Below are 26884 nucleotides of genomic sequence, written 5' to 3'. Positions count from 1 at the left end.
GTGAGTGGTGATTGGTGAGGCTGAGTGGTGATTGGTGAGTGGTGAGGGTAAGTGGGAAGGGTGAGTGGCGGTTGTTAGTGGTGATTAGTGAGGGGTGAGTGGTGAGGGTGAGCGTGAGTGGTTAGGGTGAGTGGTGAGGGTGAGCGGTGAGGGTGTGCAGTGAGGGTGAGTGGTGATTGGTGAGGGTGTGATTGGTGAGGGAGAGTGGTGAGGGAGAGTGGTGAGGGAGAGTGGTGAGGGAGAGTGGTGAGGGAGAGTAGTATGTGGTGAGGGTGAGTGGTAAGTGGTGAGGGTGAGTGGTAAGTGGTGAGGGTGAGTGGTGATTGGTGAGGGTGAGTGGTAAGTGGTGAGGGTGAGTGGTGATTGGTGAGGGTGAGTGGTGAGGGTGAGTGGGGAGGGAGAGTGGTGAGGGAGAGTGGTGAGGGTGAGTAGTGAGTGGTGAGGGTGAGTGGTGAGGGTGAGTGGGGAGGGTGAGTGGCGGTTGTTAGTGGTGATTAGTGAGGGGTGAGTGGTGAGGGTGAGCGTGAGTGGTGAGGTTGAGTGGTGAGCAGTGAGGGTGAGTGGTGATTGGTGAGGGTGTGATTGGTGAGGATGAGTGGTGAGGGTGAGTAGTGAGGGTGAGTGGTTGTTGTGAGGGTGAGTGGTTGTGAGGGTGAGTGGTGAGGGTGAGTGGTAAGAGTGAGTGGTGAGGGTGAGTGACGGTTGTGAGAGGTGATTAGTGAGTGGTGAGGGTGAGTGGTGAGGGTTAGTGGTGATTAGTGAGGGGTGAGTGGTGAGGGTGAGTGGCGGTTGTGAGTGGTGATTAGTGAGGGGTGAGTGGTGAGGGTGAGCGTGAGTGGTGAGGGTGAGTGGTGAGGGTGAGCGGTGAGGGTGAGTGGTGATTGGTGAGGGTGAGCGGTGAGGGTGAGCAGTGAGGGTGAGTGGTGATTGGTGAGGGTGTGATTGGTGAGGATGAGTGGTGAGTGGTCAGGGTGAGTGGTGAGCGGTGAGGGTGAGTGTTGAGGGTGAGTGGTGAGCGGTGAGGGTGAGTGTTGAGGGTGAGTGGTGAGCGGTGAGGGTGAGTGTTGAGGGTGAGTGGTGAGCGGTGAGGGTGAGTGTAACGGGTGAGTGGTGAGCGTGACTGGTGAGTGGTGAGGGAGAGTGGTGAGGGAAAGTGGTGAGGGTGAATGGTGAGGGTGAGTGGTGAGGGTGCATGGTGAGGGTGAGTGGTGAGGGTGAGTGGTGATTGGTGAGGGTGAGTGGTGAGGGTGAGTGGGGAGGGTGAGTGGCAGTTGTGAGTGGTAATTAGTGAGTGGTGAGGGTGAGCGTGAGTGGTGAGGGTGAGGTTGAGTGGTGAGCGGTGAGGGTGAGCAGTGAGGGTGAGTGGTGATTGGTGAGGGTGCGATTGGTGAGGATGAGTAGTAAGGGTGAGTGGTTGTTGTGAGGGTGAGTGGTGAGGGTGAGTGATGAGGGTGAGTGGTAAGAGTGAGTGGTGAGGGTGAGTGACGGTTGTGAGAGGTGATTAGTGAGTGGTGAGGGTGAGTGGTGAGGGTTAGTGGTGAGCATGAGTGGTGAGGGTGAGTGTTGAGCGTGAGTGGTGAGGGTGAGTGGTGATTGGTGAGGGTGTGATTGGTGAGGATGAGGGGTGAGTGGTGAGGGTGAGTGGCGGTTGTTAGTGGTGATTAGTGAGGGGTGTGTGGTGAGGGTGAGCGTGAGTGGTGAGTGGTGAGGGTGAGTGGTGAGGGTGAGCAGTGAGGGTGAGCAGTGAGGGTGAGTGGTGATTGGTGAGGGTGTGATTGGTGAGGATGAGTGGTGAGTGGTCAGGGAGAGTGGTGAGGGTGAGTGGTGAGGGTGAGTGGTGAGGGTGAGTGTTGAGGGTGAGTGGTGAGTAGTGAGGGTGAGTGCTGAGCGTGACTGGTGAGTGGTGAGGGAGAGTGGTGAGGGAGAGTGGTGAGGGAGAGTGGTGAGGGTGAATGGTGAGGGTGAGTGGTGAGGGTGAGTGGCAAGTGGTGAGGGTGAGTGGTGATTGGTGAGGGTGTGATTGGTGAGGATGAGTGGTGAGTAGTGAGGGTGAGTGGTGACGGTGAGTGGTGAGGGTGAGTGTTGAGGGTGAGTGGTGAGGGTGAGTGGCGGTTATGAGTGGTGATTAGTGAGGGGTGAGTGGTGAGGGTGAGCGTGAGTGGTGAGGGTGAGCAGTGCGGGTGAGTGGTGATTGGTGATTGGTGAGGGTGTGATTGGTGAGGATGAGTGGTGAGTGGTCAGGGTGAGTGGTGAGGGTGAGTGGTTGTTGTGAGGGTGAGTGGTGAGGATGAGTGGTGAGGGTGAGTGGCGGTTGTGAGTGGTGATGGGTGAGTGGTGAGCGGTGAGGGGTGAGTGGTGAGCGTGAGTGGTGAGGGTGAGTGGTGAGGTTGAGTGGTGAGGGTTAGTGGAGAGTGGTGATTGGTCAGTGGTGATTGGTGAGGATGAATGGTGAGTATTGAGGGTGAAGTTGAGTGGTGAGGGTGAGTGGTGGTTGTGACGGTGAGTGGTGAGGGTGAGTGGTGAGGCTCAATGGTGAGGGTGAATGGTGAGAGTGAGTGGTGAGTGGTGAGGGAGAGTGGTGAGTGAGAGTGGTGAGGGTTAGTGGTGAGGGTTAGTGGTGAGAGTGAGTGGTGAGGGTGAGTGGTGATTGGTGAGTGGTGAGGGTGAGTGGTGAAGGTGAGTGGTGAGGGTGAGTGGTGAGGGAGGTTGGTGAGTGGTGAGTTGTGAGGGTGAATGGTGAATAGTGAGTGGGAGTGGTGAGTGGTGAGGATGAGTGGTAAGGGTGAGTTGTGAGTGGTGAATGGTGAGGGTGAATGATGAGTACAGTCAATATGCGCTGCTGTTATCATACCAGGTATCACCACCACAATATGTACTCCTCTCATCATAGCAGATACCACCACAGCAGTATGCACTGCTGTAATCATAGCAGGTACCAACACAGCAGTATGCACTGCTGTAGTGATAGCAGGTACGACCTCAGTCGGTATACACTGCTGTAGTGATAGTAGATACTGCTATCGAGTTGGTAGATACCGCTATAGTAAATACTAAAACAGTCAGTATATACCACTACAGTCAGTCAATACTGCTACAGTCAGGATATACTACTATACAGTCAGTACATACTGCCACGGTGAGTAGCTACTAGAGTCAGTAGATACTATTATAGAGTGAGTAGATACTGCTATAGATTTTGTAGTTACTACTATAGTCAGTGGATACAACTATAGAGTCAGCAGATACTATACAGTTAGTCGTTACGAGTATATAGTCGGTAGATACTACTGTAGGCCCAGTAAATACTACTATGGTCAGTAGTTATTACAGTCACTAAATACTACTACACAGTCAGTAGCTGCTACTGGCTCAGTAGATACTACGGTACAGTCAGTAGATACTACTACAGAGTCAATAGATACCACTTCCTCTGTTGTATGTAAGGTGTTGTTAATATATATACCTACGAGGGGTAAAGATATTTTTTGAGGGGGGGGGGGGAGACCACAATTTTCGGAAACATTTTGACATCAACTATTTACCACACACTTTCTACAACTTTTTGGACTTGTGAAAGCCTCTTATATATTTGTTGGTGGAGAAATGTACTAACAGCCCACCGGGCTTTGACAATACCTTAGTATATGTGTATATATATGTAAGGTTTTTAAGAAAGATATTTTTCACCCGGGCAAAGCCGGGTACTTCCGCTAGTAGCCTATAAACTTCTTATTGTGAAGCTTCTCTAGGTCTGACTTAATTCTGCAGACAAACCATTTCCAATATGGCTGCACGCTAAAGTCTGGCGTGATGCTCCACCTTGCATATTCTGGCCCTGCTGTACGATAATTCTTATATGGTATTTCATTGCCTTCTGAAAGCACAAACAGGCCATCACTAGCAACTGAACTCGTACAAACATCCGTCGAAAAATTATCTGTTCCAAGATAACTCCACCCTGTAACTGCCTCTGACCGATGAATCTGAACGCTGTGGTCCTCGTCATGATTGGGCATCGTGTTTGTGCAGATGGCTTTACAGAATGGGCGCTGCACCCAGCACCCACTCATCTGCTCACAGAGCATGTCATGAGGTGTGTTCCTTACGTCTTGTAAATCCGTTAAGGATGCTTTCGAATAATCGTTGTTCAACTGTGCCACCATGGTTGTCATCGCTGTGGTTAGTTCTTCTCTAAAGTAGCCGACGTCATCTACGTCTTTGTAGTCAGCTCTAACCAGACTGTGCCTTGGGACAAGTATTTTGTCAGCAAGCTGTTTACTAAACTCATCCAGCCACGATGATGCATCGCCTTTGGTTTTCTGGACAGCTGTTGTTGCATCGGTAATTGCTTTAAAAACATAGTTTTTGTAAAGCTCAAGACATGATCGTAATATTACACGAATTGTTTTATCTTCGTTTGCTGAGCAATATTCTTCAACACATTCTTTAATGTAGCTTTGAAAATATTGTTTTGGTCTCTGAATATATTCATTGAATTCTTTAAAATCTTCTCTTCCTGCTAAATGTATCATGATGTACTTTTCTAAATTTGATCGATTGCCATTGAATGCCCGACAATTTGACGTCATTTTGCTTGCAATGTCAAGGCTGGCTTTGTCACAGACTGCCTGATGCACGAATGTTTTGAGTTTTCTGCACAAAGTGTCAGTAAAGATGGTGGTGTCTGTTGCTCCTTTACATCGAATCTTAAAGCTGTTAAAGTAATCTTCTTCTTGCTGTTGAGGTATATTAGAGGATTGTTTGCCGTCTGGAAATCATTCTGTATTTTCTGAAACCTCTTTTCAGCATTGGCCAAAATATGTATTGCTAAATCTAGCTTATACCTATTTGTGAGCTTCACTGTTACATTGCGTTTAGAAGCTGTATCATTTATACCAGTGTAATAAGAGCCATGTATGGCTCACGTGGCGATCGGCTTGCCGGTCCCGCTTTGTAGCCAATAAGGGGAGAGCCAGCGAGCATAGCCTCGGCGTGATCACGGCATGTTAGCTAGGGTCATTGGCTTGGCCAATTTGGGCCTCAGCTAATGGGAAGCCGGATCAGAGGCGTGGTCCCGGGATTGACGGGGAATGATCTGGTACGGGCTGGGCTGACAACGGAGGATTGGCTTAGGGGTACCACGTGACCGAGGGATGAAGAGGGGGAGAGACGAGGGAGTCGGGAGCAGACCTGGGAACGAAGAGAGCAGGAGCCACGCTCGTACGGGGCTCTGGCTGCCACGTGCGCGAGTGACTTAGCTGGTTGTCTGCCCGCTTCCCGTTGCCTGTCAGCAACGGGGAGTGTGTGTAACTGTGGAAGTGGAAAATAAAGAACTGATTCCAAGAGCCGTCTCGAGAAGGTTTATTACACCAGCATCTACAGCTATCAGCACAGATTGTATTACTTTATGTATATTGGTTTCATTGTAACCAAGCTTCCGTTTCTCAAGATCTTTAAAAACCTTCCTTGCTGCATTTTCTGCATCCTCTGATATTTTGTTGACAATATAATTTTATCGTCGATTAATGTAAGAAAATTCATTTTTTAACATATACCAAATATCTTCTCGTTTAATCACAACATATTATTGAGGATTAAACATGAAAGATTCATTTTCATGCATGTTCATCAATTTAGTGATTAAATCTGTTTCACCTTTAAAATGATCGTTAAGTGCATCTTGTGCATGTCGTCTAAAATCAACTTTTTCAAGTTCAAGTTCATTTATTAGGTATAGCCCTGTGAGCCATTCGGCTCTTGAATCGGGTGCAACCGCAACAAACAATAAACAAAAACATGAACAAAAAACATCTTAAAGTGAATATGTGACTAAGTGCAAACAGAAATCCAAGAAAAGACAGGTGGGGTAAGGCTTTTTGTCACTTCATCGGTCCATTCTTTCCACATCTGATCGAACTCTTTCTCCAATTTGATACCTTTACGTCCAGTAGTTTTCAGTTGAGGCCAAATCCTTGCTCTTCTTCATCAGCTGATCCTCATAGCGTGACCTATTTTGATCTAGCTTGATCCGAGCACTCTTTTGCTTCATAAGATCAGTACATTTTTTGTGAGTATCAGTCACAAGCTCATCCTTAATTGTTTCAAATCTCTTTACGAAGTTAGCTTTCCATTGACTTAACAATTCAGCATCGTCTGCATTGAAATATGTTTCAATTTTTTTGCTGATCTCGTTGTATTTTGGAAAAACCGTTGGCTCAACGCTTGACCAACTCAAATCAAACGTTGTGTCTGTCCTGTTGTTAATGATAGTATGCTGCTTATTCTCCTCTTGAATAAGATGACCCCTCAGGCTCCACGTCCATTTCCCACACATTTCTTCCAGTTTTCTATAATCAACGTTTTTGGGTTTAGATCGCGTTATTTATAAATGTGTCGTAACCCTCCACCACCCGACACGGCCAATCAGCAAAAAAAGTGTCACGTTGACAAAAGACAAAGTTCACCCAGTGTGTTGAAGCGTGAAACCACAACATTTACAATTTGAGTCGTACGACGTATCGCTGGTAATTGCATCCAGCATCAACATGCAATTCGCCAGAATGGTGAGGCTCTGCTCTGTCTCCCAGTCTTAAATAGAGCAGCAGCAGGGTGACGTCATCATCCTTCAAGCGTACGTTGAATTCTGATATTTTTAGAACGTGACTTTTTTTAATGATGCTGTATTTAAGCTATTTAACATTTTGGCAGTAGCTGGGATTTGGCGGGGCCATTGGATGATCTCCTTCCCAACGATGAGCAAAGTACTGGATGTCAGAGTCCATGTCACAACTTATCACCTCGTCAAATGATTCAACATCGCACTGCTCCTCATTGTTTTTATTTTCACTCTGAACACCAACATACCGTGCTTCATAGTCAGCCATTATCAGTCTCTGCAAAAAATAAGGGCCAAGTTCTTGTTCTGTAGGTGGGTGTTTTGTGTACGCATTGCTGACTTAACAACACACACATCTCCTGTGTTCATTTTCCTGGGGTTAGTATTTTTTAAGGTCCAGCTTTTCAAGCAGATTCATAAACTTTCCAGTCTCATTTGTTTTACTCTCAAATTCCTGTGTCTGTGTCCTCTCCACTTCGTGCTGAAGGCAGTCAACGTCCTCATAGTCCAGGAGGCGGTGGAACAATCGCTCCGTTGCACTGAACCCTGAAGCAGCAGCAGCTGCAATGAACAGCTCCTCCTCCTGCACTTGCGTCATTTCTCGGAGGCATCGGCACAGGGAATTGAGGGAAAATGTGACGTCATTGGTTCCCTTCACTTTTGCAACATTCAGCGCAGTTTCAGAATAAGTCGGTGAATCCATGACTCGCTTTAATCGTTTCTTTGTTTCTGTAAATGTGTCAGCGAGGGCCTTTAGCTCGGCATCACGAATCTTGACTGTATCAGTCCCATACACCCACTGCGTTATCGAGGAGCGCTGGGGGAAGTTGTCCACTGCATAGATGTTCGGCTCTAAAAGGCGCTGTATTTTCATTTTTAATTGTTTTGGTTCGTCACGAGATGAATACTTGCATGTCGATACAGCCAGATTCAAGTATTCCTGAAGGGCTGGATGGGAGAGACAGGCGTCGATCCAACTCCTGTTAGTTTGTGTGCATTCATATAATTTCTGTTTTAGATTCCCCAGTTTATCCAAATGAGTTATATCGTCTGATATCATCCATTCTTGTAGGTGTGATATCAACCATTGCCTTACATCTTGCATGATCGATTGGGCTTCGACAATAGTGGCAGCCAATGCATCATCTTGATAATTATTTGCATGTTTGTTTGTTAAGATGGCGTAAGCTGTTATGAGATCACTGGCTACCTTCAGGACATCTTTAAAATCACATCTATGATTGGATAAGACGATGTCCCATACTGGTAAAAACCTGCTGCCTCGGTCGATGAGAGACCATGTCCTATTGTTGGAAACAACAGCAGCTTTCCACTGAGGAAGATCATGAACGTCAGGATCACCGCCTATTGTGGTCACAGTCATCTTCACCATATCAGTGAGCACCGGGCCGTGCTGGCCAGAGCCACTTGCAGCTGGCTCAGTGGTCATTGCAGCGCCCGCAACAGTAGTCGTCCGACTGTCACAGTCAGCACCAATGGTGGATCCCAATAACTCGGACAAGAGACGTTTCATTTCATCTTGCTGATCTGAACCGAAACCTTGAGCCGACGCCTTCCTCCAAAATATTCCTCCAAATTCGAGGGGTCCCTCGTTTGCGTGGGAGCCGAATATGTGGAAGAAGTTTCTGATCATGCTGATTAACACGGTGCTTTTGAAATCTGCTTTCGTGTTTTCCACGGTGTTCTCAATATTTTGTAGCTCCTTCAGGGCTGCATCAGACAACCTGATTTGTGCCATTTGAAGATGCGCCGAGGCTAATGGCAGGTACGTGTACTCTGTCCTGGAAACATGGGGATGATCAGTCTGAATATTTTGCATTTCCTTAAGATTCAATGACTTGCTTGGCATTGAGATTGGTTCTCTACTCAAGGTAGAGACGCAACCTTGCTCTGAGACAGTGCTGCTGAAGCCCATGACTTCCATTCCCTTCTCGAACACAGATTCTTCACTGAAAGAAATAAACTCGTGATGTTTTGTCATGGACGTGTGCACCGGATCCACCAACCGGATTGTTTGTGGGATTGTCAAAAGTTTCCCTCTCTTCTCTAATTTATCCTCCAACTTCCCACTCATGTACACTCCCTCTAGAGCAAGGCCCCCAGAGGCATTCCGTAAAATCTCCTCATCTGACCCACAATGTCCTGAAACAGAATTGCTCATTTGGGTTGGCTCATTCCTTCTCTCAGACACGACAGAGGGCAACAGATTATCATTTTGTATACGAGCTAAGCTCATCTTCTCTTTATTACTCACAATATCATTAGCATCAATGGCAATCATTTTATAAAACGCCTTCTTTTCCCACGATTTACGGAAATGCGAGTCCAGTTCTTTGCATTCCTGACGGTCGAGGTGAAGCAGCGCCTGTGCACTAGAAATTAGCAGAACATCGCGCAGCTTATGTTTCCAGTAAACCTCGTCAAGACCCACGTCTCTGAGCTTTCGTGCAAGTTCATCGTGAGCCTGGCTTGAGCGTTCCTCTTCTTCCTCTCCAGACATTGCCTAGGGAAAGGCGCGTTATTATAATTATTATGTTTACAACAATACCACTTCCTCTTTCAAATAAAAAAAACTCGTCAGAGAGAGAGAAGTGTTTTCTGCAATCACAGCTGCCAAGTGCAGGCACATCAAGGCAAGGCCATGCTGTGCTCCCCACTTGGCGTGTGTGTGTGACCAGACCCAGACATCGGTCAGCCTCCGTTTGAATGTGTACCAGATGGAAGTTCCTCGGCTACAGCCATGGACACCTGCACATACTTCGTGGTGATAGAAGATATTACATAATGCAGAGGCCAGAGGACATCCTGGTTGCACCCTGCGGTGAACAGGGGATGGCTCTGCCGGTTGGCCACCGCTCTACCCGGGCCTACCCCCCATCATGGATGTCCTTCATCGTTACCAGCAGAGGGCAGGGAAGACAAGCCTACAACGCTAGCCTCATACATGATGTGCTCATGGGTTTAAAGCACGGTGTGATAACCCCTAGGCCACCACTCCCGCTCGAATATTGAATAAAAAAAACAAAGTACGTGTATATTGAAAACCTTTGCTAGCTGGACTAATAAGGGAGCCCTGGGCCAACTCACTGAAAGGTCTCGGAGCCACAATTTAAATTAGAATCACTAAAAAACACATCACCTAGCACGTAAATATAAGTGTAGTGCTTAATGCAACCTTAATTTGCCACAGTGTTGGTGACATCACGACGGTGCTTGTGCCAGGCTAGGTGCACTATTAGGCGAAGTGAAGTGTCGAGAGCTCGCTGGCAGATACCGTGACTGACCCAGGTGTCATGGATTGACTGAGCGCATGAATCTGGCCGAGAAGTTCAACAGAGCCAGGTAGCTTCCACACAGCGTTACGAGGCTGATAACAAGAAACAACATCATTCTGCCCGAATGATTCCGAGAGAGACCTCTGCTCCACCACCTCCACTCCCCCACTCCCCATGCCTTACCACCCTCCAATATCGCAGTCCCAGACAAGAAAGTGTTGCATTCTCCAATTGTGCACAAGGAACCGGGATCTTCTTATAAACATATATTTTAGTTGAACTGATGGCAGTGGTGAACCAGCACGCCTTCTTACACAGAGCCATCTCTCCCTTCTGTGCACATGCCAATAATCATCATAATTTCATCATAATTTCAACCTCGTAATTGTTTCTAGATTTGAAGCTTTCGTGACTGCAAGGATTCATACTCTTAGTTCTTTCGGTAAAGTCACGTGGGTGAAAAATGAAATTAAAATTAATAAAAAATATAATAAAAATCACGACGTTTCGGAGGCAACACAAGTCTCCGTCATCAGGTGGGACCGTCACTGCCAGATTTGCTGCATCAAGTGAGGCAGGGATTCAAGATGCAAGCTCTTAAATACAAGTTAAGGGGGAGGAGAGGGGGGGGGGAGCTTATCAGAATGTGGTAAGGCCAGGGTCTCGAGAAGCTGTGACTTATCGTAATTGTGTCACAACACCTCTGATTACAATCGTTCAATACCTTCACGATGGTGGGTAAGCCCAGGTAAGCTACGTGGCCAGTAGTTCACGTTGAGGTGTAACAGAGGAGCCCTTTGGCCTATACACTGTTTGACATTTCTTTAAGCATAATATAGGTTTTGGGTCAGATCGCGTTATTTATAAATGTGTCGTAACCCTCCACTACCCGACACGGCCAAACAGTAAAAAAATGTGTCACGTTTTCAAAGGACAAATTAATTGACTTCTTTAGCCCACCGGTTTTTTTTCTGATTGGCCGTGTCGGGTGGTGGAGGGTTACGACACATTTATAAATAATCTGACCCAAAAACCTATATTATGAATAATATTGGCCGCGAAAGCCTACGTGTTAAATTCATTTAAGCGTTCGTTACGTTACACATGAAGAGATTTACTGACATTACAGAGTGGCTGACTGATCGTATTGTGGGAGGTGAGGTAGTGTAATTGCGCACCCATCAACATCTAGAGCCATGGTTAATCTACTGCTGGATGACAGACACCTACCTCTCTCGAGCTTTGTGTTTAATTCTGAATGTGAGGAGAGTGATCCAGCAGTGTATAGACACGCAGCGTCGTTACTCACTGGGAGTGGAGACTGGGCGATGTCCGCAGCTCTTTGCAGCGCCTGTAAGAAGGTGAACACAACGCGTTATGCACTGCATGAATATCATGTCAGCAGTGTTCACGTTGTCAGCGTGAGATACACTTTGGAGGTCGTCTATGTCTTGTCAACAACAACCTTGGGATTTTAGTCTAGCCTTAGCCGGTGAATCCCTCTGAACCCTATGGGAGCCTTTGTCTGGCTCTACAAGCCTCAGTGATCCACACTGAACCCTATGGGAACATTAATCTGCCTCCACGAACCTCGGTGATTAACACTGAACCCTCCGAACTCGATGATGATCATAATTATGATCGTGGCAGTTTGGGTGATGATGGTGGTAGTGGTTGTGGTGGTAGTGCCTTTACCTGACTCTCCTCTCCTGTAGAAAAAGATGCAGACCTCCCTCTAGTGAAAGAGACCTCCACCAGAGAGCCCCTCTCGAGAGGGAGGGTACTTGGTCTACTCTTCCACGCTGGTCAGATGTCTTAGAAGAAGGAGTGGGGGTTACCCGCACGTCACCACACCGCACCGGATCTGCCTATCGTCTCCCTGTGTTGTAGCGACTTAAACTGCTGGGTAGAGGTCACGTGGGACCCACCCAGATAGAGATGTGAAACTTCTATTAACCAGTCTCACCGGTTACTGTGTCTCATGAATTCCACACACAATTTGCAAAAGGAAGGCAAACAAGGTGTGGTGGAGTCAAATAAACATGACATTGAGATTGTTCAAGTAGAGGGAGAATATGATAGGGCCAAGCACAGAGCCATGTGGAACTCCCATGATAATGGGGTCTTTTAAGTTGGAACTGCACAGACAAGTAGCTGTGGATCCAGTGTTTTGAACACGTTGTTAAATGTAGACATATTACTACTTATTCTTTGGTTCTTTCGGTAAAAGAACTTAGATACAAAATAAATGAAGTGAGTAAAAATAAAAATCATCAAATAATAATAATAAGCAATTAAAATAACACTAATGTAGACTGTATCCTGGTTCTTAATCGAAATTAGTGTACTGACAGTCTATAATGTAGACTGTAGCCTGGTTATTAAGCTGGGAGAGCGTACTGGCAGTCCATAATGTAGACTGTAGCCTGGTTATTAAGCTGGGTGAGTGTGCTGACAGTCTATACTGTAGACTGTAGCCTGGTTATTAAGCTGGGTGAGCGTACTGGCAGTCTATAATGTAGACTGTAGCCTGGTTATTAAGCTGGGTGAGTGTGCTGACAGTCTATACTGTAGACTGTAGCCTGGTCATTAAGTTGGGTGAGTGTACTGGCAGTCTATAATGTAGACTGTAGCCTGGTTATTAAGCTGGGTGAGTGTACTGACAGTCTATAATGTAGACTGTAGCCTGGTTATTAAGCTGGGAGAGCGTACTGGCAGTCTATAATGTAGACTGCAGCCTGGTTATTAAGCTGGGTGAGTGTGCTGACAGTCTATACTGTAGACTGTAGCCTGGTTATTAAGCTGGGTGAGCGTACTGGCAGTCTATAATGTAGACTTATTCTTGGTTCATTATAATTTAAATATAATAAAAATATGATAAAAATATAAATAAAAACAAAAACCGCGATGTTTCGATCCCAACACAAGCGGTCATCAGGAAAAGGGGGCTTAGCCTCTATAGGCAAACTGTTTATAAAGTTTTAGAGATGGGCACAGCCCAAGTGTGTCAGCAGAGTGAGCGGGCAGCTGATGTTAATGTAGCCCACGTGTGTCAGCAGAGTGGGCGGGGCAGCTGATGTTAATGTAGCCCACGTGCGTCAGCAGAGTGAGCGGGCAGCTGATGTTAATGTAGCCCACGTGCGTCAGCAGAGTGAGCGGGCAGCTGATGTTAATGTAGCCCAAGTGCGTCAGCAGAGTGAGCGGGCAGCTGATGTTAATGTAGCTCATGTGTGTCAGCAGAGTGGGCGGGGCAGCTGATGTTAATGTAGCCCACGTGTGTCAGCAGAGTGAGCGGGCAGCTGATGTTAATGTAGCCCACGTGCGTCAGCAGAGTGAGCGGGCAGCTGATGTTAATGTAGCCCACGTGCGTCAGCAGAGTGAGCGGGCAGCTGATGTTAATGTAGCCCAAGTGCGTCAGCAGAGTGAGCGGGCAGCTGATGTTAATGTAGCACACGTGCGTCAGCAGAGTGAGCGGGCAGCTGATGTTAATGTAGCCCACGTGCGTCAGCAGAGTGAGCGGGCAGCTGATGTTAATGTAGCCCAAGTGCGTCAGCAGAGTGAGCGGGCAGCTGATGTTAATGTAGCACACGTGTGTCAGCAGAGTGGGCGGGCAGCTGATGTTAATGTAGCCCACGTGTGTCAGCAGAGTGGGCGGGCAGCTGATGTTAATGTAGCTCACGTGTGTCAGCAGAGTGGGCGGGGCAGCTGATGTTAATGTAGCCCACGTGCGTCAGCAGAGTGGGCGGGGCAGCTGATGTTAATGTAGCCCACGTGTGTCAGCAGAGTGGGCGGGGCAGCTGATGTTAATGTAGCTCACGTGCGTCAGCAGAGTGAGCGGGGCAGCTGATGTTAATGTAGCTCACGTGTGTCAGCAGAGTGGGCGGGGCAGCTAATGTTAATGTAGCTCACGTGTGTCAGCAGAGTGAGCGGGGCAGCTGATGTTAATGTAGCCCACGTGTGTCAGCAGAGTGGGCGGGGCAGCTAATGTTAATGTAGCTCACGTGCGTCAGCAGAGTGAGCGGGGCAGCTGATGTTAATGTAGCCCAACTGCGTCAGCAGAGTGGGCGGGGCAGCTAATGTTAATGTAGCTCACGTGCGTCAGCAGAGTGAGCGGGGCAGCTGATGTTAATGTAGCCCACGTGCGTCAGCAGAGTGGGCGGGGCAGCTGATGTTAATGTAGCCCACGTGTGTCAGCAGAGTGGGCGGGCAGCTGATGTTAATGTAGCCCACGTGTGTCAGCAGAGTGAGCGGGCAGCTGATGTTAATGTAGCCCACGTGTGTCAGCAGAGTGAGCGGGCAGCTAATGTTAATGTAGCTCACGTGCGTCAGCAGAGTGGGCGGGACAGCTGATGTTAATGTAGCCCACGTGTGTCAGCAGAGTGAGCGGGCAGCTGATGTTAATGTAGCCCACGTGTGTCAGCAGAGTGAGCGGGCAGCTGATGTTAATGTAGCCCACGTGTGTCAGCAGAGTGAGCGGGCAGCTGATGTTAATGTAGCCCACGTGTGTCAGCAGAGTGGGTGGGGCAGCTGATGTTAATGTAGCCCACGTGTGTCAGCAGAGTGAGCGGGCAGCTGATGTTAATGTAGCCCACGTGTGTCAGCAGAGTGAGCGGGCAGCTGATGTTAATGTAGCCCACGTGTGTCAGCAGAGTGAGCGGGCAGCTGATATTAATGTAGCTCACGTGTGTCAGCAGAGTGGGCGGGACAGCTGATGTTAATGTAGCTCACGTGTGTCAGCAGAGTGAGCGGGCAGCTGATGTTAATGTAGCCCACGTGTGTCAGCAGAGTGGGCGGGACAGCTGATGTTAATGTAGCCCACGTGTGTCAGCAGAGTGAGCGGGGCAGCTGATGTTAATGTAGCCCACGTGTGTCAGCAGAGTGGGCGGGACAGCTGATGTTAATGTAGCCCACGTGTGTCAGCAGAGTGAGCGGGGCAGCTGATGTTAATGTAGCTCACGTGCGTCAGCAGAGTGGGCGGGCAGCTGATGTTAATGTAGCCCACGTGTGTCAGCAGAGTGGGCGGGACAGCTGATGTTAATGTAGCCCACGTGTGTCAGCAGAGTGAGCGGGGCAGCTGATGTTAATGTAGCTCACATGCGTCAGCAGAGTGAGCGGGCAGCTGATGTTAATGTAGCCCACGTGTGTCAGCAGAGTGAGCGGGCAGCTGATGTTAATGTAGCCCACGTGTGTCAGCAGAGTGGGCGGGCAGCTAATGTTAATGTAGCCCACGTGTGTCAGCAGAGTGAGCGGGCAGCTGATGTTAATGTAGGTCACGTGTGTCAGCAGAGTGAGCGGGGCAGCTGATGTTAATGTAGCTCACGTGTGTCAGCAGAGTTAGCGGGCAGCTGATGTTAATGTAGCCCACGTGTGTCAGCAGAGTGAGCGGGCAGCTAATGTTAATGTAGCCCACGTGTGTCAGCAGAGTGAGCGGGCAGCTGATGTTAATGTAGCCCACGTGTGTCAGCAGAGTGAGCGGGCAGCTGATGTTAATGTAGCCCACGTGTGTCAGCAGAGTGGGCGGGGCAGCTGTTGTTAATGGAGCCCACGTGTGTCAGCAGAGTGAGCGGGCAGCTAATGTTAATGTAGCCCACGTGTGTCAGCAGAGTGGGCGGGGCAGCTGATGTTAATGTAGCTCACGTGCGTCAGCAGAGTGAGCGGGCAGCTAATGTTAATGTAGCCCACGTGCGTCAGCAGAGTGGGCGGGGCAGCTGATGTTAATGTAGCCCACGTGTGTCAGCAGAGTGGGCGGGCAGCTGATGTTAATGTAGCCCACGTGCGTCAGCAGAGTGAGCGGGCAGCTAATGTTAATGTAGCCCACGTGTGTCAGCAGAGTGAGTGGGCAGCTAATGTAAATGTAGCCCACGTGTGTCAGCAGAGTGAGCGGGCAGCTAATGTTAATGTAGCCCACGTGTGTCAGCAGAGTGGGCGGGGCAGCTGATGTTAATGTAGCCCACGTGTGTCAGCAGAGTGAGCGGGGCAGCTGATGTTAATGTAGCTCACGTGTGTCAGCAGAGTGAGCGGGGCAGCTGATGTTAATGTAGCCCACGTGTGTCAGCAGAGTGAGCGGGGCAGCTAATGTTAATGTAGCCCACGTGTGTCAGCAGAGTGAGCGGGCAGCTAATGTTAATGTAGCCCACGTGTGTCAGCAGAGTGAGCGGGGCAGCTGATGTTAATGTAGCCCACGTGTGTCAGCAGAGTGAGCGGGGCAGCTGATGTTAATGTAGCCCACGTGTGTCAGCAGAGTGAGCGGGGCAGCTGATGTTAATGTAGCTCACGTGTGTCAGCAGAGTGAGCGGGGCAGCTGATGTTAATGTAGCCCACGTGTGTCAGCAGAGTGAGCGGGCAGCTGATGTTAATGTAGCTCACGTGTGTCAGCAGAGTGGGCGGGGCAGCTGATGTTAATGTAGCTCACGTGTGTCAGCAGAGTGGGTGGGGCAGCTGATGTTAATGTAGCCCAAGTGTGTCAGCAGAGTGAGCGGGCAGCTGATGTTAATGTAGCCCACGTGTGTCAGCAGAGTGAGCGGGCAGCTGATGTTAATGTAGCCCACGTGTGTCAGCAGAGTGAGCGGGCAGCTGATGTTAATGTAGCCCACGTGTGTCAGCAGAGTGAGCAGGCAGCTGATGTTAATGTAGCTCACGTGCGTCAGCAGAGTGGGCGGGCAGCTGATGTTAATGTAGCCCACGTGTGTCAGCAGAGTGAGCGGGCAGCTGATGTTAATGTAGCCCACGTGTGTCAGCAGAGTGAGCGGGCAGCTGATGTTAATGTAGCCCAAGTGTGTCAGCAGAGTGAGCGGGCAGCTGATGTTAATGTAGCCCACGTGTGTCAGCAGAGTGAGCGGGCAGCTAATGTTAATGTAGCCCACGTGCGTCAGCAGAGTGAGCGGGCAGCTAATGTTAATGTAGCCCACGTGTGTCAGCAGAGTGAGCAGGCAGCTGATGTTAATGTAGCCCACGTGTGTCAGCAGAGTGAGCGGGCAGCTGATGTTAATGTAGCTCACTAGTGTCAGCAGAGTGAGCGGGCAGCTGATGTTAATGTAGCCCAAGTGTGTCAGCAGAGTGAGCGGGCAGCTGATGTTAATGTAGCCCACGTGTGTCAGCAGAGTGAGCGGGCAGCTGATGTTAATGTAGCCCAAGTGTGTCAGCAGAGTGGGCGGGCAGCTGATGTTAATGTAGCCCAAGTGTGTCAGCAGAGTGGGCGGGCAGCTGATGTTAATGTAGCTCACGTGCGTCAACAGAGTGAGCGGGCAGCTGATGTTAATGTAGCTCACGTGTGTCAGCAGAGTGAGCGGGGCAGCTGATGTTAATGTAGCCCACGTGTGTCAGCAGAGTGAGCGGGGCAGCTGATGTTAATGTAGCCCACGTGTGTCAGCAGAGTGAGCGGGCAGCTGATGTTAATGTAGCTCACGTGCGTCAACAGAGTGAGCGGGGCAGCTAATGTTAATGTAGCTCACGTGTGTCAGCAGAGTGAGCGGGCAGCTGATGTTAATGTAGCCCACGTGTGTCAGCAGAGTGGGTGGCGCAGTTAATGTTAATGTAGCCCACGTGTGTCAGCAGAGTGGGCGGGCAGCTAATGTTAATGTAGCCCACGTGTGTCAGCAGAGTGAGCGGGGCAGCTGATGTTAATGTAGCCCACGTGTGTCAGCAGAGTGAGCGGGCAGCTGATGTTAATGTAGCTCACGTGTGTCAGCAGAGTGGGCGGGGCAGCTGATGTTAATGTAGCTCACGTGTGTCAGCAGAGTGGGTGGGGCAGCTGATGTTAATGTAGCCCAAGTGTGTCAGCAGAGTGAGCGGGCAGCTGATGTTAATGTAGCCCACGTGTGTCAGCAGAGTGAGCGGGCAGCTGATGTTAATGTAGCCCACGTGTGTCAGCAGAGTGAGCGGGCAGCTGATGTTAATGTAGCCCACGTGTGTCAGCAGAGTGAGCAGGCAGCTGATGTTAATGTAGCTCACGTGCGTCAGCAGAGTGGGCGGGCAGCTGATGTTAATGTAGCCCACGTGTGTCAGCAGAGTGAGCGGGCAGCTGATGTTAATGTAGCCCACGTGTGTCAGCAGAGTGAGCGGGCAGCTGATGTTAATGTAGCCCAAGTGTGTCAGCAGAGTGAGCGGGCAGCTGATGTTAATGTAGCCCACGTGTGTCAGCAGAGTGAGCGGGCAGCTAATGTTAATGTAGCCCACGTGCGTCAGCAGAGTGAGCGGGCAGCTAATGTTAATGTAGCCCACGTGTGTCAGCAGAGTGAGCAGGCAGCTGATGTTAATGTAGCCCACGTGTGTCAGCAGAGTGAGCGGGCAGCTGATGTTAATGTAGCTCACGTGTGTCAGCAGAGTGAGCGGGCAGCTGATGTTAATGTAGCCCAAGTGTGTCAGCAGAGTGAGCGGGCAGCTGATGTTAATGTAGCCCACGTGTGTCAGCAGAGTGAGCGGGCAGCTGATGTTAATGTAGCCCAAGTGTGTCAGCAGAGTGGGCGGGCAGCTGATGTTAATGTAGCCCAAGTGTGTCAGCAGAGTGGGCGGGCAGCTGATGTTAATGTAGCTCACGTGCGTCAACAGAGTGAGCGGGCAGCTGATGTTAATGTAGCTCACGTGTGTCAGCAGAGTGAGCGGGGCAGCTGATGTTAATGTAGCCCACGTGTGTCAGCAGAGTGAGCGGGGCAGCTGATGTTAATGTAGCCCACGTGTGTCAGCAGAGTGAGCGGGCAGCTGATGTTAATGTAGCTCACGTGCGTCAACAGAGTGAGCGGGGCAGCTAATGTTAATGTAGCTCACGTGTGTCAGCAGAGTGAGCGGGCAGCTGATGTTAATGTAGCCCACGTGTGTCAGCAGAGTGGGTGGGGCAGTTAATGTTAATGTAGCCCACGTGTGTCAGCAGAGTGGGCGGGCAGCTAATGTTAATGTAGCCCACGTGTGTCAGCAGAGTGAGCGGGGCAGCTGATGTTAATGTAGCCCACGTGTGTCAGCAGAGTGAGCGGGGCAGCTAATGTTAATGTAGCTCACGTGTGTCAGCAGAGTGAGCGGGCAGCTGATGTTAATGTAGCTCACGTGTGTCAGCAGAGTGAGCGGGGCAGCTAATGTTAATGTAGCTCACGTGTGTCAGCAGAGTGGGCGGGGCAGCTGATGTTAATGTAGCCCACGTGTGTCAGCAGAGTGGGCGGGGCAGCTGATGTTAATGTAGCCCACGTGTGTCAGCAGAGTGGGCGGGCAGCTGATGTTAATGTAGCCCACGTGTGTCAGCAGAGTGAGCGGGCAGCTGATGTTAATGTAGCCCACGTGTGTCAGCAGAGTGAGCGGGCAGCTGATGTTAATGTAGCCCACGTGTGTCAGCAGAGTGGGCAGGGCAGCTGATGTTAATGTAGCCCACGTGCGTCAGCAGAGTGAGCGGGGCAGCTGATGTTAATGTAGCCCACGTGCGTCAGCAGAGTGAGCGGGCAGCTGATGTTAATGTAGCCCACGTGTGTCAGCAGAGTGAGCGGGCAGCTGATGTTAATGTGGGAGAAAGCAACGCCAACGCTGTGGATCTACACCAATCAAAATGGCTGCCAGGCAATCATTTGCACTTCGCTCCACACATCCACACTGCTGATGGTGGAGGTTGACAAGAAAACACCAATCAAGTCGTGACCCAAAGTGGTTGATGACATCTTTCCAATGATTGCTGAGTTTGTAACCATCCTCTCGGTTGAAATTGTGTCTGTGTCTGTATATATGAATGGCTTCATGAACGAATCTTTGTTAATATCGAGTAGGCTTGCAAAGTACCATCGTCTTAGATTAATCAATTTCGTGTGAACCAGCCGCACTAAAATAATGATCAGCCACGGCAGGAGTATTGGTTTAACACGTGTGAGGCTTTCCTAACCAATATTATTCATAATCAACGTTTTTGGATTTAGATCGCGTTATTTATAAATGTGTCGTAACCCTCTACCACCTGACACGGCCAATCAGTAAAAAAGTGTCACGTTGACAAAAGACAAATAGTTCACTGCTTTAGCCCACCGGTGTCTTGAAGCGTGAAACGACAACATTTACAATTTGAGTACGATGTTTCGCTGGTTATTGCATCCAGCATCATTCGGCAATTCGCCAGAATGGTGATTATGAAGGAGTATTGGTCCTACCGTGTTTCAAATCTACCTTATGTTCACGAACACGGTCTGAGACATGTCGCTTAGTTTCCCCAATGTAACTGGTGCCGTATATACAGCCTAGATTGTAGACGCTGGGATATTGCATGTGTAATGACATGATGACACCTGCTGGTTGGAAATAGGAAGCACGGGTACGGGCACCACTTCAACATCATCTGATCCCAAAGGGAGAGGTATCAGGGCCAAAGGTAAGGGGCGGCGCTGGCCGAGATACTCTGAGAACCTGCGGGAAGGTTCCACGAGAGGGCGTGGCCGGAGACGGAGCCTAGCCGCGCCTGCGGCTATATAACAATAATAATAAATCAATTTGTGTACGTGCGCAAATTTGCAGACGTAGTGGCCGCAACTCAGAGGCGCGGAGCCAAGCTCAGAGTCGCTCGAAAGCATGATTGTAGAGGTGAGTTTTTAAGTGTCTCTTGAAGAAGGCGATTGAGCTGATGCTGCGAATGTGCAGAGGGATATCGTTACAGACTGTTGGGGCTGCCACCGAGAAGCGGCGCATAGACACGATGACCATCCTGGATCTTGGTATCAAGAGGAGGTCGTGAGTCGCGCTGCGCAGGCATCTGCCGTAAGCGGGGGGTGGAGGAGGACTCGTGGTCGGTGTGTGGAGCCTTGGGTCCGGACTGCGTCGCCGCTCGCCGTCATCTCTCTCCATCGTCCGGCCACGTGGCAGATCTCCTGCCGAGTTCCACCGCCATTACCGGCACGCCGTCAACCAGCGGCGAGGCCGGGAGTGGACGGGTGGAACCACGCCGGATGATCGGCCGTGTGCGTAGCCTGTGGGGACGCCAACATCTAAGTGTTGTTCTCGGACAAGGAAGAAGATAGAGTTGGCCTGTGTTGTGCCCGTATGTGAAATGAAGAAGAGTCCCCTCTAAACGACGTGTCACGGATGTCGCTCGTTACACATGTCAGGAATCTTGTCCTTCACAGATGGGATCAGATCACGAATTTTATGTGCTGTGTTAAATCGGACCTGGATCTTGTGTTTCTTCATGATTTGGGAAATATTTTTGGTTACCCCTGCTATGTATGAAAAGGTGATGGTTTTTATTTGATCATCAGATGGCTCCTTCCTCACGGTTGGGGTGATGGCTTTGCAGATTGTGTAGTCAGAATATCCATTCACTTTGAGAGCTTGGTGTACGTGCTTGAGTTCACTGGTTAGGTGTTCATGGTCGAAGATACATTGAGCTCTATGGTGTAGCGTTTTGATTAAGGAATTCATCTGGGATGGATGGTGGTGGTAATCAGGTTTTCGGTAGGTGTCAGTTTGGGTTACTTGCCTGTAGACAGAATAGCTCATTGAAAAATCTGGTCTCTTTTTGATTAGGACATCCAAGAATTCTAGCATGCCATCCTTTTCTACCTCCATGGTGAATATGATAGCTGGTATATAGAATTGATGTGGTTGAGGAATTGGTTCAAAGCCGGTCGGCCATGTGGGCAGATGTTAAACGTGTCATCCACGAACCTCTTCCACAAGGACGGGCGTAAAGTGGATGCCGAGATGGCATCCCCTCTACAAACATTGGCAACAACCGGAGATAAGGAGAACCCATTGGGATGCCTTGACTTTGTTTATAGAATGTTCAATTCCAGGTGAAGTATGTATTGGTAAGGCAGTGTCTCACCAGGGCTGGTACATCAGCATTCAATCTTTGTTGGACAAAATCTTCACTGATTGCAATGGTATCGGGCACATGAACTTTGGTAAACAAAGAAATTACGTTGAAACTAACGAACAAATCACCTGACCATACTAGGTGAGCTGAGTTAAGTACAGAAGAGGTGGTCTTACCAGTGAATGGCTGCAAGGTCTCAGACAGATATTGGGCCAGTTTGTAGGTGGGTGAGCCAATGGTGGAGACGATGGGACTAAGAGGTGTCCCTTTTTTTGTGGGGATTTTGGTAAGCCATATAATCTGGGTGGTCTAGCATCAGAAGGTTTTAAGGAAAACCGTTTGGTCTGTTCAATTAATGAAGCTGAGTCAGTGATGATACTGTTCGTTTTTGTAACGAGGCTGTTGGTGGGATCTCTTTTATATATTATTACTAAGTATTATTACTACTTTAATTACTACTTGCAACGTTACATTCTGGTCCACAGTATTGCACGCTTTGAACTGATTGAGGAACAGAAGGACACAATGGTTCAGAACTGCACCATATTTGTCTATAGCCAAGATGACTTGGGATGGAAGAAGTCTTTTTTTGCAATGAAATGTAAAGCCTGTTCATATATCCTAATAAATGGATTGATATGGAGCAGGAGTTAATTGGGTCACCTGTAATTATAGTACGAAGGACATGTTCCATTTTAAAGGCATGGACACCTCATGCATGTGTCATGTGAGGATATATCCGGGTTGCTGATGGATCACACCTCGTTACGATGATTGGCTCTACCGGTCCTGGCCCATAGCCAATGGGGGGAAGTCTAGGGGCGTGGCGCTGACGTCATGGGAAGGTGACATCTGTAAGTAGAGGATTGGATCTGCTGGCTTTAGCCACAGCCAATGGGGGGACGAGTCAGGGGCGCGGTCCTGGGAACGTACGATGGAGTCTAGAAGATTCCATAGAGATTAACCAGGATTGGTGGAAAGGTACCACGTGACCCGGGTATTAAAAGGGGTGGAGACGGACAACACGTGGTCAGAACGGGAACGAACGGAGGGTGAGGCCACGCTGGAGCAGGGTCCAGGCTACCACGTGGCCGCGCGTGTCTCTCTCTCTCTCCCTCTTACGCTGTCTGTCAGCAGCGTGAAGGAGTAAGATAGGAGTGTTGTGAACGAAAGACAAATAAAGACCGGATTCCAGAAGTCGCTTCCACGACCTTTATTACACATGTGGAGTCACATAGAATGGGTCACTATGGCGCGTACCGCTGGTTACTGGTAGAGAGCGGGATTGTGGGTGTAGTAGCCTGGTCTACAAGCAGGGCAGTTGAAGGGTGCCACTGGAGCGCGTAGTGCCGGTTGCTGGCAGAGAAGGGGCATTTGAGGTTATAGCAGCCGGTCTGCCAGTTGGGCACGTGATAGGCTGGGGTAACGGATGGGGGGTAAAGGTAACAGACAGGGCAGAGCCCAGAATCTTCTGGTAGGTTCCAGAAGGCCACACTGGGGAGGATAAAAGGGAGGCCCCGACGCTGGGTCGGGGCTGCTGCGGTTTCGTAATGAAACCTTCATCTGTGAAGTCTCCGTCGTCCTCGTCGGTGTCGGGTCAGCAGTGTGCCGGCTGTCCTGACCCGTATATAGTTACCCCCTGTACTGTGGAAAGTGTAGAATAAACGTGTATGTGTGATGCCGCCGCCACGACGCGGCTCGGCGGGCGCCCCATCTACGACCTCGCCACCACCCAGCGACGGAGCCAACCCCGCTTCCCCCTCACCTCACCTCACATAGACACACCCGCATGCATTTCCCCCCCCATAGAGCTCCGAGGGGAGGTCACCTGGCTGACCGGTTTTCACCCGAGAAGCCCTTACCGGGATAATCTTCACGGTTTCCTGCGGCCAGGGAATTGGACGACCTCCCCCGACGCTAATTCGCACCACGGTGTTGTGACCGGCATTAAGATTGCATGGTCGCGGCGAGGGGCCACTCGGCCACCGGAGGTTGAAACGCACCCCACACACACGCGTATCGATGGGGCAGGCAGAGGAGGAGCGAGACGGCTAATTGGCATGACAAAGGCGCCGTGCACCGGCGCGGTCAAACCGACCACCCATTATTATGGAGGGGCATAATTTGAATAAGCGCCGCGCATAAAGCATTGTTATGGAGGAGCATAATTAGAATAAGCGCCGCGCATAAGGGCCCGGGGGGATGGTGAGATAGGATAAAAAGCGGAGGTAGCGAGGTAGAGGCTCTCTTGCTCCGGAGTCAGGCCACGAGACGCTCTCCAGCCCAGCGACTCAGACGTCCGTGCGACGCATCGAGGTACGCAGCGAGGACGGGATCAGCGGACCGCCGTGGGCACCTAATCGTGAGTAAGTGGAAAGGGGGTATTGGGAAAGAGACGAGAGAGTCCAGAGCCGCCTAGATCATATCCCTCCGATAGATCGGGTACAGACCCAGGGACGATAACGGAGGCCTGCCACGCCGATCGATACTGACCCAACAGTAAAGCGCAGTCGCCGAGAATAAACCATTAATAACCCAGCGCACATTGAGTGGTCTTACGAGTGGGTGAAAGCGCGTGGTGCTGTGTGCAGGTGTGTGCGCTCGTAGCGTGGGGGGGAGTCGGTGTGTCCGCAGGTACCCGCTCCGTCTATCGCCGCAGGGACTCACGCGGTGTGAGGACAGCGTCGTTTGCCCTCCGATCCCTGACTCCGTTCAGAGCATGTGCTTGGCGGAGAGACAACGCAGCGTTTACAGGTGAACGAGAGCGGGCGACGAGCTATGCCTCTCACGCGAGCACGCGGAGGGGCAGACCAGGGAAGGGAGCCGTCGGGCGATGAGCCCAGCGACGGCAGCAGCTGGTCCCAGAACAGCGAGGGGTCGACAAACGATGGAACCCCTGCCATCGGCGAGCAGCAAGGATGGACTGCGGGGGCCAGCGGCCCCAACATATGACTTCTACGACTAGTGTGTCTCTAAAATAACCCAATACATTTCGATTTAAAGCTTTCGTGACTGCAGGGATTCGGTAAAGTCACGTAGAAGGGAAATAATAAAATAATAAAAATTAAACATAATAAAATAATTCTCACGACGTTTCGGCCACAACGAAAGCAGCCATCCTCAGGTGAAGACCAGGTCTGTCGGGGAGACAGCGTCTGAATGAAACACCACCACGCTTGGAGCGTATATTTAAGCTGGGTTGGAAGGGCTAATGGTTACTCCGACTACACAATCCGCAAAGCCATCACTCCAACCATCAAGAAGGATCCTGTTGAGGAGCCTTTCAAAACCATCAACTTACCCTACATTGCTGGGGTCACAAAAAATATCTCCAAAATCCTGATTAAACACAAGATCCAGGTCCGATTCAACACAGTACATAAAATCCGTGATCTGGTCCCGTCTGTAAAAGATGTGGTTCCAGACATACAGTACCCTGGCGTCTACAAACAAAGTTGCCTCTGTGGTAGCAGTTACATTGGAGAAACCAAACGACATGTCTCGGACCGCATCCGTGAACATAAAGCAGACTTGAAACACGGTAGGACAAACACCTCAGCCGTGGCAGATCACTGTTACAATTCAGTGGGCTCACATGACATTGACTTCTCCAAGACAGAGGTTCTCTGCAAGCCATCTGGCTACCATGAGAGATTCGTTTATGAGGCGATCCACATATACAAACACAGAGACAATTTCAACCGAGAAGATGGATTCTGGCTCAGCAATCATTGGAAGGACGTAATAAACCACTTCGGATCTTAACTGATTGTGTTCACGTTTACGGTGACTTTCAGACCGCAATCCACTCACTGGCATTGACTATATATCTTGTATTCTCCGCAGGGAATGGATTCTTTGCTCCGCTGCAAGTCTCCTACTACCACTCTCCCATTGACATTATTCGTTGCTTCCTCTTAGTATCTTTCACGCGACGGTCAATGGTATAGTGTATAGCAGATTGTATAATAATAAATAGTATAAAATTGTAATGTTTAATACAATGTATACGGTAATATATAGTATCGTAATTGCATAGTGAATATACAGCAGTGTGATATACAGTAGGGTGGATAGAATAATACATAGTGTAATATTACACTATGTATTATTCTAAGGTATAGGGTGGTGTATAGTAATACAGTATATAATTTAATGTTGGGTTTGTCTATGGCAGTATATAGTACGGGGTAGACCCGTGTGATGTAAGGGAAAAAGTTTAGCTGGAAGCATATTATATTTTTTGCGACATAGAATTGTAATGTATTACTTACTGTTAGTCGCTCAGCTTATTGGAGAGTATACTTAGTATACTGATAATACTATGTAGTTTATACTTTAGTTTTTTACGTGGTGGTTTGGTTACTGCAGCTACATACCATTAACATTCATTCCCTTCATTAATGCTACCCCTATCCCCTCCCTTTGATACTGCTAATCCTGCATAATGCACGGGCATAATATGACTTTGAAAACACCCCGCCCACCTCCAACGCATTTCATAAGTAGTACTAATCCCATATCTGCATTTCCCATAATATGCCAAATTCCTCTTGATATGCAAATTATTTTGTCAAGGCGCTCTTCCCCCTCTAACCCAAGCGTGGTGCTGTTTCATTCAGACGCTGTCTCCCCGACAGACCTGTTCTTCACCTGAGGACGGCTGCTTGCGTTGTGGCCGAAACGTTGTGAGAATTGTAGTTTATTATGTTTTATTTGTATTATTTTATTATTTTCCTTCTACGTGATGACTTTACCGAAAGAACCAAGAAGATTAACCCACTACACATGTGTAATGCGAGCGTAAGCGGAGTTTCGCTGCTCGGCTCTGGGCCAATCACACGGCCCAGGGTATTGGGGGCGGGGCCCAGAATGGGCATATGTGAAGGTCCGCCGCTCACCTCCGGTCCAATCGGATGCGAGGAGAGCGGGGGCGGAGCCTAGAGGCGGAGACAACGGGGCGCTATGCAGAGGTCGGGATCTGGAAGGTTCAGTGAAGGGTGTGGTGAGAGGGTGGAGACAGGGTCACGTGGTGAGAGGGTGGAGACAGGGTCACGTGGTGAGAGGGTGGAGACAGGGTCACGTGGTGAGAGGGTGGAGACAGGATCACGTGGTGAGGGGGAGGAGACAGGGTCACGTGGTGAGAGGGAGGGTCACGTGGTGAGAGGGTGGAGACAGGGTCACGTGGTGAGAGGGTGG

At 49.6% G+C, this 26884-nt stretch overlaps 1 protein-coding gene across 2 annotated transcripts in view; it reads right to left on the bottom strand.

The window, feature by feature from the left end:
* Nucleotides 1-11855, bottom strand: part of LOC144738312 (interferon-induced very large GTPase 1-like) — a 127341-nt gene extending 115486 nt beyond the window's left edge. Inside the window, exons 1-3 of one of the 2 annotated variants that reach the window (XR_013589217.1) lie at nt 11608-11855; nt 11222-11263; nt 5347-9140 (exon numbers count right to left, since the gene is read on the bottom strand). The gene's annotated coding sequence lies outside the window, so the exon portion shown is untranslated. Of the gene's footprint in view, nt 1-5346; nt 9141-11221; nt 11264-11607 lie in introns of those variants that run through there. The other variant, XM_078621319.1, reaches the window with a different exon arrangement.
* Between the last annotated feature and the right edge of the window lie 15029 nt (nt 11856-26884).

The sequence above is a fragment of the Lampetra planeri genome, chromosome 81 (genome assembly GCF_965212315.1).
Source record: "Lampetra planeri chromosome 81, kcLamPlan1.2.h2, whole genome shotgun sequence".
Lineage (NCBI taxonomy): Eukaryota > Metazoa > Chordata > Hyperoartia > Petromyzontiformes > Petromyzontidae > Lampetra > Lampetra planeri.
Note: the sequence above shows the minus strand (reverse complement) of the source record. Positions and strands in the feature narration are given on the sequence as shown.